This window comes from Equus caballus, chromosome 29 (assembly GCF_041296265.1).
Source record: "Equus caballus isolate H_3958 breed thoroughbred chromosome 29, TB-T2T, whole genome shotgun sequence".
NCBI lineage: Eukaryota > Metazoa > Chordata > Mammalia > Perissodactyla > Equidae > Equus > Equus caballus.
In genome coordinates, this window is record NC_091712.1 from 17,211,314 (window position 1) to 17,222,434 (window position 11,121).

The 11,121-nt window shown below is 41.7% G+C and overlaps 1 long non-coding RNA gene across 2 annotated transcripts in view; it reads right to left on the reverse strand.

Moving 5' to 3' along the window:
* The window catches only part of LOC138921464 (uncharacterized), a 31,148-nt gene extending 22,614 nt beyond the window's left edge, over positions 1 to 8,534 (reverse strand). Inside the window, exons 1-3 of one of the 2 annotated variants that reach the window (XR_011434055.1) lie at positions 8,405 to 8,534; positions 6,055 to 6,157; positions 318 to 930 (exon numbers count right to left, since the gene is read on the reverse strand). This is a non-coding gene — a long non-coding RNA (uncharacterized lncRNA). Of the gene's footprint in view, positions 1 to 317; positions 931 to 6,054; positions 6,158 to 8,404 lie in introns of those variants that run through there. The other variant, XR_011434056.1, reaches the window with a different exon arrangement.
* Between the last annotated feature and the right edge of the window lie 2,587 nt (positions 8,535 to 11,121).

Here is an 11,121-nt window from a genome sequence, read left to right on the forward strand (position 1 = left end):
GTTAAGTTTGCATGTTCCGCTTCGGCGGCCTGGGGTTCACCAGTTCAGATCCCAGGTGTGGACATGGCACCACTTGGCAAGCCATGCTGTGGTAGGCGTCCCACGTATAAAGTAGAGGATGATGGACATGGATGTTAGCTCAGGGCCAGTCTTCCTCAGCAAAAAGAGAAGGATTGGCAGCAGATGCTAGCTTAGGGCTAATCTTCCTCAAAAAAAAAAAAAAAAAAAATTGAAGCTCAATCCAAGTAACAACAGTGGACTGAGTACAGACCTAGATATGAATGATATTTCACACAGAAAGTCATGAAACCAGAGAATTAGTAAGCATCTCAGTTTAATTTCTAAATAAAGACAAGTAACATTTAACACATGACTGCAATTTATAATAATCATCATTAGGAATACAAATTGCAAAATTTCACAACAGGAAACTGTTACTTCAGAAAGATTAATGACACGCTCAAAACCTGAGAAAAAATACATTGCAATTCACATAACTTTATCATAGCAGCCAAATGCAACACTATTGAATGGCATGTTTTTAATAATGAGAGACCTATAGGAACATGTCACTGAGAATAAAAACACATGGTGTTTGCTTTTCCCCCTGCTTTTGTGTTTTGGGAAAGAAAGGATGATTAAGAGAGGTGAGAATTATAAATCTTCTTAAGGCAGGCAGGACACCTCCATAATGATAATGGCTAACCTTTAGAACTCTTACTATGGGTCAAGTGCTGTTATAAGCTTTTCAGCATAGTAACTCATTTAATCCTTACAATCTACCTTCGAAGCAACTACTATTATTATTATTTCTTTTTTTTACACTTTGGGAAACTGAGGCACAGAAACCTTAAGTATAAGATCATACAATTTGTTCAAGTTGGAAGTGGCCAAAGTTGAACTTTAAAGTCCAATGTCTCCATTTCTATCCTGAAGAAAAATAAAACAGGAACATTGTTTAAGAAGATGCATAAATAAGTTTTTAAGGTGATGGTAATAATATATTCATCCATCATTAAAGACTCAGGAGGACTTTAGTAGTTCTGACTGTCCAGCCCAGGTGCAATATTATCAACTAACAGTAACGTTTTTACCTCTTCGATAGATGATATAAAGTAGTGCTAATAGAGGCTTGGAATACCGCTTTATTAACAGGAAATACTGTAATCATTTTCACCTTATCAAATAGAAATAATAAAATGTTTTATGCATTAAAAAAAAAATTGAGGCTCACACTAAAAACACCAAATCTGAATATCAGGAAAATGTCCTAGCTGGCTTTCATGCAAAAGCCGCAGCAACAGAATCTATAAAGGAAGCAGCATATACGGATGAAGTCCACGCTGCTTCTGAAAAAAATGACCCCTTGTTGCCATACTTTTGCCATCTTGATGTCCTTGGCAACAGTCTGCTCCTGAATCAGAGAAATTAAGATGGTTGTAAATTAACCAAACAGTCAAGGCGACAGGAAACCCAAGACAGCCGCTTGGCTCTTCCCGGCTCTCTGGCAAATCCAATTTTTTGTTTTTTTGCATTCCTTCACCCACCATAGTGCATTTAAGATGACTCAAGCTATGAATAAACACTGGTGGGAAGACTTCTATAATATTACAAAAACAGTTTACCACCAATGTCTGACCTGTCAGGTTCATAATCCAGGAAAAATTATTTTTGTCCCCTGGGGCCTCAAACCACCTCCATCTGGACCCTTTGAGCCCCTGCAACTAGAACTTCCTTCAACTGCCACCTAGTATGGGTTATTAATATGTTCTTGTTACTGTATGTGTGTTTTCCGGGTGGGTTGAAGCCTTCCCCTGCCACAAGCCTGATGCCCTCACAGTGGCAAAGAAACTGTTAGAAAATATGTTTTCTATTTAGGATATCCCTTCCACAATCTCCAGTGCTTAAGGCACCCACTTCACTGGGAAAATCATATGAACCTTAGCAAAAACCTTCCCCATTTCTCGGAATTACCACTGTTCCTATCACCCTCAATCCTCAGGCAAGGTTGAAAGAACTAATGGGATCCTCAAACTCTCAAAATCTCTAAACGCTCTGAAACTACTAGACCCCCTTGGCCTAAGGCACTGCTCTGGCCTTGCTGACTGTTTGCAGTACCCGCTTTGGAAACATAATCTCCCCCCACATGAGAGAGTCACTGGGAGACCAACGTCTATTGGTATACAATTTTCTGCTGATCCCTTGTTATCTCACGCTAGTATGACCAGCTACTGTAAGTCTTCAATGCCTTATGCTTAAAGCCTAGGCTCAGCAGGTGAGAGAAACTTTCCCAGATCCCAATTCAAAGGATCCTGTTGGTCACAGTCTGGAGCCTGGTAACTGGGTATTCTGGAAACATCATCAGAGGAGGATAGCCATCAAACCCCATTGGAAGGGGCCTTTCCAAGTGCTCCTGACCACTGACACTGTTGCAAAATTAGAAGGCATTGATCCTTGGGTATACATCTCACAGCTAAAGAAAGCTCCACCTTACATCTGGTTCTGTGCAGATGCTGGAGACCTCCGAATCAAATTGACGAGAAAGAGAAGCAGCTGACATGGATGTAGACTGCTTCTGCCCAAGATGCCAGATGCAGACCTTACACTTTAACCAAACGTGAAAACCTCTCTTCTTCTCTTATTTTCCTTTACTCTGGCACAGGAGCGATGACACCATCATCTATCTCTCCTAGGTCATTGCTAAGGGGATAACATTTCTGACTGCTGGATTTGTCATCAAAAACTCTGATCTGGCGACTGGCCTTGTGGTGTAGCAGTTAAGTTCATGTGTTCCGCTTTGGCGGCCCAGGAGTTCACCAGTTCAGATCCTGGGTGCAGACCTATGCATCATTCATCAAGCCATGCTGTGACAGGCGTCTCACATATAAAATAGAGGAAAGTGGACACAGATGTTAGCTCAGGGCTAATCTTCCTCAAAAAAGAAAAGAAAAGAAAAGAAAAAACCCCTCTGGTCTGTCTATGATGTTAGAGATGCCCTGGTCCTCTCTGTGACCAACTTTTCTTCTATTCCCAATGTCACCATGAATTACAATCGGTCCTCTTAGAAGTAACTTACAAAGTCCAACTTTTACGGCCAGAACATCCAGTGCCTTGTTTTTACTTTTTCCTGATTATAACCATACTTGCCCAATTAGACACAAATACTTAGGCAAATTGTAGTACATTTGCACCCCACCTTCTTACCATTATCTAAATCAGATCTGCCCTCAATCACAAAAAGATCTCACCAGAAGCACCCATCTTTGCAAAGAATTTGGAACAACTTTTTATTTCAGGCTAGGAGATTTACTTCCCAAATGCGCTGAAAACCTTACTGACCCCTGGCTTGAAGGGGCAAAATGCAACAACTCCTGCAAATGAGTCCATTCACAACACCACGTTAGCGGGAGCAGTGTGTGCCCCGAAAGGAGTTACCTTTGTCAGTGGCGGTGGTCATTCTCCTTGGGCCTATGCATGTCTAGATGGCTGGCCCATAACCAGGCAATGCATCCTGGGTTATCTAACTGTGCCGCTAACCGTTCACAAACAAACTGAGACACCTCACTCACCAATTCCCCGGAATTTACACCATCGAGTTAGAAAGGACCCACCACGGGGCTTTCGTGAGTGAGGACCTGCTTCCTCTGGTGAGTCCTCTATTTCCCTGGGTAAGAGGGAGTAAAAATGAGGCTATGATTAGGAATCTCTCCTTCACTCTTCAAAATATTGCGGAATTTTCTACAAAAGTGATAGTTGCCTAACAAAAATCCTTGGACTCTCTGGCCAAGGCTGTTCTTGATAATAGGATAGGCCTTGATTTCCTTTTAGCTGAACAAGGGGGTGTCTGTGCTGCGGCCAACACCACCTACTGCCCCTGGATTAACACTTCTGGGGAAGTTGAAACTCAGCCACACAAACTCGCTGAACAAGCCACTTGCCTTAAGAAAGCGACTCCTTCAGTGGGGTCTTTCTTTGACTTATTTGATTTTGGTTGGTTTGGGTCTTGGGCACCATGGTTTGAAGTGCACTCCAGACATTGGGAATTATCTTGCTTACGATATTCACTGTAGCCTCCCTGGTGCGCTGGTGCACTCTCGAAAGCTTTAAATGCATGTCTGCGGCCACAAGTCACCAAGCAAATGATCTCCCAAAATGGATTATCCAAAAAGGAACCAAGAGAATGACCGACTTAGAAAATGTGAACCTGAAGTCGAGAGCTGTGAATATCATCGAGATTCAGCAGAAAACTTCCCACCCTGTGAATAGCACACACAGGATCAACAAAAGCTGCGAGGACTTCAGAGCGGTAGCTGGGTAAGTGCTAATGCCTTAAAGTTTGCCCATGCCTCTCAGTTAAGATAAGAGTCTGATCACAAGGGGAATTGTTTAAAAAAAGAGACAACAGGCCCAAAATAGAGCTACTTGTGTTAAGCCCATGTCGCCAAACCAAGACTTAATGTCTAACCTAATTGCAGTTTCGGCCTCACCCAGGAATGTAATCTTAACCCATCGAGTCTGGAATTTCCTGGTCCACACTAGAGAGGTAATCTGCCTGATAGACTCCCGCCATCTTCCAAAGGAAGTGACCTTGCCTGAAACAATCCACTCTTTTCTAGTCACTTTCTTGTCCCGTGCCCTCCTGCCTATAAGTCTTTCAGTTTGTACAGCTCTTCAGAGCTTCTTTCTGTTTGCTGGATGAGATGCTGCCTGGTTTATGAATCACTGAATAAAGCCAAGGAGATCTTTACATTTCACTAAGTTCAATTTTGTTTTTTGACACTAAGCATAGCTCCACAGTCCTTCACACTGTATTTCTGAAATCCTCTTGTCTTCTTTTTAAGACCTGACTAAGAAAGCTATATTGATGGATGTATGAAAGACTTTAAACTTCTTCATATAGCTGACTACTTTAGTGAGAAAAAAAGACCATCACGGATGCAAAGCAAGGACAAAGACTTTCTATTGGAGTGGTCATTTCACGTCAAAATTATCTTAAATATTTCAGAGGGAATTATAGTTTAAAAGATCAAACATCACATGGACAAGAGATTATCTTTGTTATCACTTACCAACCTGGTCTATAAATAGCAGTGGGTCATTTATCTATACCTGGCCCAACAATAGTCACCTTTGAAATCCTGAGGGTCCAATTAAAATGCTCCTCTGTTATATCCTTCCTGATGCCCCTTTGCCCTCCCAGCCACCCACAAACACGCAGGTGTGGTCCACCTAAACACAGCAGCCCCCTCTGTATGCCTGTCTGTGGCAATCTGTCTCATAATCTAAACTTCTGTGTACAATCCCAAGTCACTTGCTCTTTGAGGACAAAGGCTACGTCTTACTCTTTTTGTTTTGCATCTTCCACTGTGCCTACCATTGTGGCTGGCACATCAAAAAAGAAATTAAATATTTGCTGAATTTCTTTCTTTTTTTTTTCGAGGAAGATTAGCCCTGAGCTAATACTGCCAATCCTCCTCTTTTTGCTGAGGAAGACTGGCCCTGAGCGAACATCCACGCCCATCTTCCTCTACTTTATACGTGAGATGCAAACCACAGCATGGCTTTTGCCAAGCAGTGCCATGTGCGCATGCAGGATCTGAACTGGTGAACCCTGGGCCGCTGAGAAGAGGAACGTGTGAACTTAACCGCTGCACCACTGGGCCGGCCCCTTGCTGAATTTAACTAGATTTGAATGTCTCCACAAAATTCCATTGTCCCAAGATTATCTTCCTCATAATGGTTTTTAGTAGTTATTATTTTCACCTCTAAATTATTGCAAAAGGGGAAAAGATTTAGATGAGATTTGCTAACATAGATGACATTTGCCTTTGTTGTCTTCCAGACATATTTTATAAACTCTTTCCCCCAGATGCTCTGTTCTACTACGGAACCCCGATCTTGGCACCATTGGACTTGCTCAGGGCCGTCAGAGTCTGTGATTTTTATGTTTATTTATTTGTTTCAAATTTCTTTTTACTGACTTTTCATTACATGATAAATAATGTGCTCATTAAAGAAAAATTTAAAAATACAGATAAGCAAAATAAAAATTACCTGTGGATCCACTCTTTAGATGGGATGATGTGGTATCTCCTTCATATGAATAAATAATGAGTTTTGTTTGCTTGTTTTCTTGAACGAAATCGTCAGATACCCTCTGTATAGAGAGAGACAGAAATTCACCCTGAAGCAGATCTGCTTTGCCCTGTGAAGGTCACTCCAGTGGCCTTTTTAGTTTTTCAATAATAAGGTTTGGTAAAATCTCTTGGTCCTGAGTTCAGAGTTTAAGTAGATCTCTCTTCTTTGATTTAGCAAAGCTGACTCTCTCTCCCAAACTCTCTCCATTGATAGCAGTATGTAGAGTTTTGGGGAAAGTGGTGGACCAATTGAGAAGCCTGGTGTTTTTCTTGGGTTTGGAATGGCCTAGTCATCCATTCACTGCTCCTTGAAGGTCAGTGTTAGAGAGGCCAGTGGGAGAGGATCAAGGTAGCCCCAGAAAAGAGCCAGGAGTACAGAAGAGCAAGGAAATTCCTTAAATAAAATAAACTTGAGGAGGATGCAAGTCCAGGTTGGAAACCCAATCTCAGCACATGGGTATTGTGGGAAAATGCATATGCAACCCTGCATGTGGTTGCTATTTGAAACAACTCCAGGAGTAGTCACCTCGGCAATTTGTGCTGTGAGGAGTAATGGCTGAGTAGAAGAATGTTCATTAAGAGACGTTGTTAGCATCCAATGTGGGGGACATCTGAGGCTTGGGCAGAAATCTGGACCAATGGGGTCATCCCCAAAATGGTAGAGAACCATTTTCTGCCAAATTGTAGTTGGTAGGCCTTTGGTTATGACACAGTGAGGCTGCAAGAAGCAGTGGGACAGGGCATGGGGTGGGGAGAGGCACTATGGAGTCTCTAATTGCCCCTCTGCCTGGCATGGAAGCAACTGTGGGGGCCCGGGGGGGTCATGCACATGCATATGTAGTTGGTACTTAATAAACTGGAGAATTTGAACACTTGGAGGTGAGAAGAATCGTTAAGAAGATGTTCTTAGTCTGCCTGAAAGTGAAGCATGTAGGTGTTGAAACAATCAACCATACGAATGTGACAAGATTATATTTGTGCCCCAAAGTGGAGAAGCAAGTTATACCAAGTGTGACTGTGCCTGTGCATGTACATGTAATCTTTATCGAGGGCAGCACATTAACTGGTCTTCATCAATTTAGTTCAGGAAACTTCAGTCATGGATGTCAGAGCAAAGCAAAGGTTTTTGTCTGAGTGAATGGCCTTTGTGATCGACCTCTTTAAGTATCCAGCTATTTCACTGATATGTCAGGCCAGTTCTGTTCCATCTCACCACTGGTTGGATAGAATCAGGAGAAAGGCCTACAAAAAGAAATTGGAAAGAGCAAGGAGAATGACCGAGAACAAGGAGCCCCTAGAGTCGGGTAACTTCTGATAGTTCCCAAAGCCACAAAGCCCCAGAGTCTTTCCAGCCCAACCCCCACCCTCTGCCATATGTCATTGGCCTGGTAACAATTGAAGCCTCTTCTCAGTCACAAGTTTTTTGTTTTCAGTTTTTCATTTTTGCTAAAATTTAAAAACTTTTAAATGAAAACTTCCCAAGATAAACAGAATTAGAAAGAACAGTATAATTAACTCCCAAGTACCCATCACTCAGGTTCAAGAATTATCAACGAGGGGCTGGCCTGGTGGCGCAGCAGTTAAGTTCGCATGTTCCGATTCTCGGCAGCCTGGGGTTCACCAGTTCCAATCCCAGGTGCGGACATGGTACCGCTTGTCAAGCCATGCTGTGGTAGGCGTCCCACATATAAAGTAGAGGAAGATGGGCATGGATGTTAACTCAGGGCCAGTCTTCCTCAGCAAAAAGAGGAGGACTGGCAGTAGTTAGCTCAGAGCTAATCCTCCTCAAAAAAAACAAAGAGCATTTTGGGGCCAGCCTGGTGGTGCAGCAGTTAAGTGCACACGTTCTGCCTTGGCGGCTCTGGGGTTCACTGGTTTGGATCCCCGGTATGGACCTACACACCGCTTGTCAAGCCATGCTGTGGCAGGCATCCCACATGTAAAGTAGAGGAAGATGGGCACGGATGTTAGCTCAGGGCCAGTCTCCCTCAGCAAAAAGAGGAGCATTGGCAGCAGATGTTAGCTCAGGGCTAATCTTCCTCAAAAAAAAAAAAACGAATTATCAATGATGTTTCATCTATACTACCATCTACTCCAAAAATTATTTTGAAGCAAATCTCAGACATTACAACTATTTTGATAGATGATAGGTAGATAGATAGATAGGTAGATAGTTTGATCCATCTTAAAAGCAAGGTACGTTAGTCTGTTCAGGGTGCCATACAGAAGAACACAGTGGCTTAAACAATAGAAATTTATTTTCTCACAGTTCTGGAGGCAGGAAGTCCAAGATCAAAGTGCTGGCAGGTTGATTTCTGGTGAGACCTTTCCTCCTGGCTGGCAGATGGCTGCCTTCTAGCTGCGTCCTCACACGCCCTTTCCTCCGTGCTTCTGCTCTCCTGGTGTCTCTTCCTCGTCTTATAAGGACATCTGTCCTATTGGATTAGGACTCCACCCTTATGACTTCATTTAATCTTAATTACCTCCTGAAAGGCCCTACCTCCAAATACAGCCTCATGGAAGTCAGGGCTCCAACATATGGATTTAGGGAGACACAGTTCAGTCCAAAACACAGGATTTTTAAAAATATAAACACAATATCATCACACCTAAAAATAGTAACAATATCAAACATTTAGTCGAAGTTCAACTTTTCCCAATTGTCTTATAAATTTTTTTTATGATAGCATCAAAGTCCTTTTTTTTAAGGTTGGCACCTGAGCTAACATCTGTTGCCAATCTTTTTTTTTTTTTCTTCTTCTTCTTCTTCTCTCCAAAGCCCCTCAGTACATAGTCGTATATTGTAGTTGCAGGTCCCTCCAGTTGTGCTACATGGGACGCCGCCTCAGCATGGCCGGATGAGTGGTACCATGTCCGCCCCCAGGCTCTGAACCGGTGAAACCCTGGGCCGCAAAGCGGAGCCAGAGAACTTAACCACTCAGCCATGGGGCCGGCCCCAGTAGAATCAAAGTTTTATCTTATTGATAGTCTATGGGAATATCTTGCTTTTACCTCTAAAAATCCATCAATAAGTGTGCTTTTAATGACCACTTACCATGCACTCAGCATTGTTGTAAACACAATGAGCAGCTAAGTGTCCAAGTCGGGAAACAGTAAGCAAGAGGTCAAGAAGGTAGGATGGGGCCAGATTACAGAGGATATTAAAAATTATAGCAAAGGAGTATAAACTTGATTTGGTTGGAAATGGAGATTCTTTGAAGATTTTTGAGCTTTGAGGTGGCAAGATGAACTTCAGCTTCTCCAGTGAATGGCCACATGACAGTGACAATTTCCGTTACCTCTCATAATGCCTGACTCCTAGGATGATTGAAACATCAAGTAAAATAATAAAAATTCCACACAAACTTTAGTTGTGAGGATGAAAGTATAAGGATTTTATTTAGTTTATAGAAACTTGCCTTTATAGTCAATTAATTATAATACAGATATTCTGCAAAGTAAGGGATATATATAACTATATTTCAATAGTTAATAAGAGATTTTAATTAAAGATTTTAAAATGGTAAAATAACCATATTCATAATATAAATAAAAGCATCCTTAATGGCCAGGAAAGATAGAGTAAGAGAAATTAACCTTGAAGACTTTTAAACTTGCTTTTAACTCTTTTAATTATATAAGTCTTAACCAATACTGTAAGAGCTAAGTATACAAACAAATGCTATATAAAGGAAATTTGACTCTAGTTATTTTTAACTAAGTAGATTATAAAATAAACCTAAGTCCTCATTAGAGGCCAAGTTTTTGCAAAGACATGAAAATTGAGCTGTGGTTGGCAGAGACATAAGTGATAGAATTTTGAAACACTTGTAATCTGTGAGTCAGTACCTCTGGAATGTTGGAGAAGGAAGAATGGCAGTACTCAGTCCAAGAGGACACAAAGGCATGTGTTCTGTGAGCTGTTCCAAGTCTATTTTAGCAAGTGCACATGTCTCCAAAATGAAAAATACTCTCCAAATGGTCAACTGGCATCTGGATATATAGGGTTCTGTTTTTTCAAAGTCTTTTAAAATAATTGTAAATCCAATTAGACTCTCCAAAATCTTTAGTAAAAGGAATAGCTGTCAAAATTTAGAAAGGAATTTAAGGAAAAGGCTATATCTGGACTAGAATTTATCATTATAAATATTGTTGTTATCTGTTTTCAGTATTATTAAATCAGGATATTCCACACAAACACATCATTCCGATTACTAAAAAAACAGAAAATAGCATACAAACTATTTGTGTTTTGTTTGGTGAGTCACCAGATGGACTCTCAAGACTTAATGACACGTTATACTTAGGGCTGCAATTTATTGCAGCGAAGGATACCGAGCAAAAGCAGCAGGAAATCGATGTGCATAGGTGTTGTCTAGAGAGGTCCAGCACAGGCTTCTGATGTTCTTCCTCATGCAAGGCCACACAGAAGGACTTTCTCTCTGGCAGATCTGTCTGGGGTATATGTGGAATGTCTCTGCCCAGGGAAGTCGACTGGAATCTCAGAATCTGTGGCGTTTGTAGGGGGCGGGTCACATAGGTACATTCTGCTACATAACCAACCATGATAACCGAGATCAAGACTCCAACAATGAAGGCAGGTGCACATCATCACTCTTGAGATTTGTGCGAAGCAACTTGACAAGCCAGTACCGCATGGTCCATTGCTCCAAGTGTATATAACAAAATTATCCATCACTAACATAAAGAAGATCCCAGGGGCCACCTTCCTAGGTGTCGGCCAAGGGTCGATGATGATTCCCTTGCAGACATGGGAGGAATAAACACACAGACCTTTTGGGATAACTCTTTCATCAATGATATTTTGGAATGAACCAAAGAGAGCAGCCTTGCAAATGGTATTACTCCTAGAGCATGCCTTGTATGTTGCACCGCTCTTCCTTTCCCAAAGTTTCTCCCCCAGGAAGACTCTTCCACTTCCTCTCCTGTCCTCATTTCTAAATCCCACGTGCCCTTCAAACTC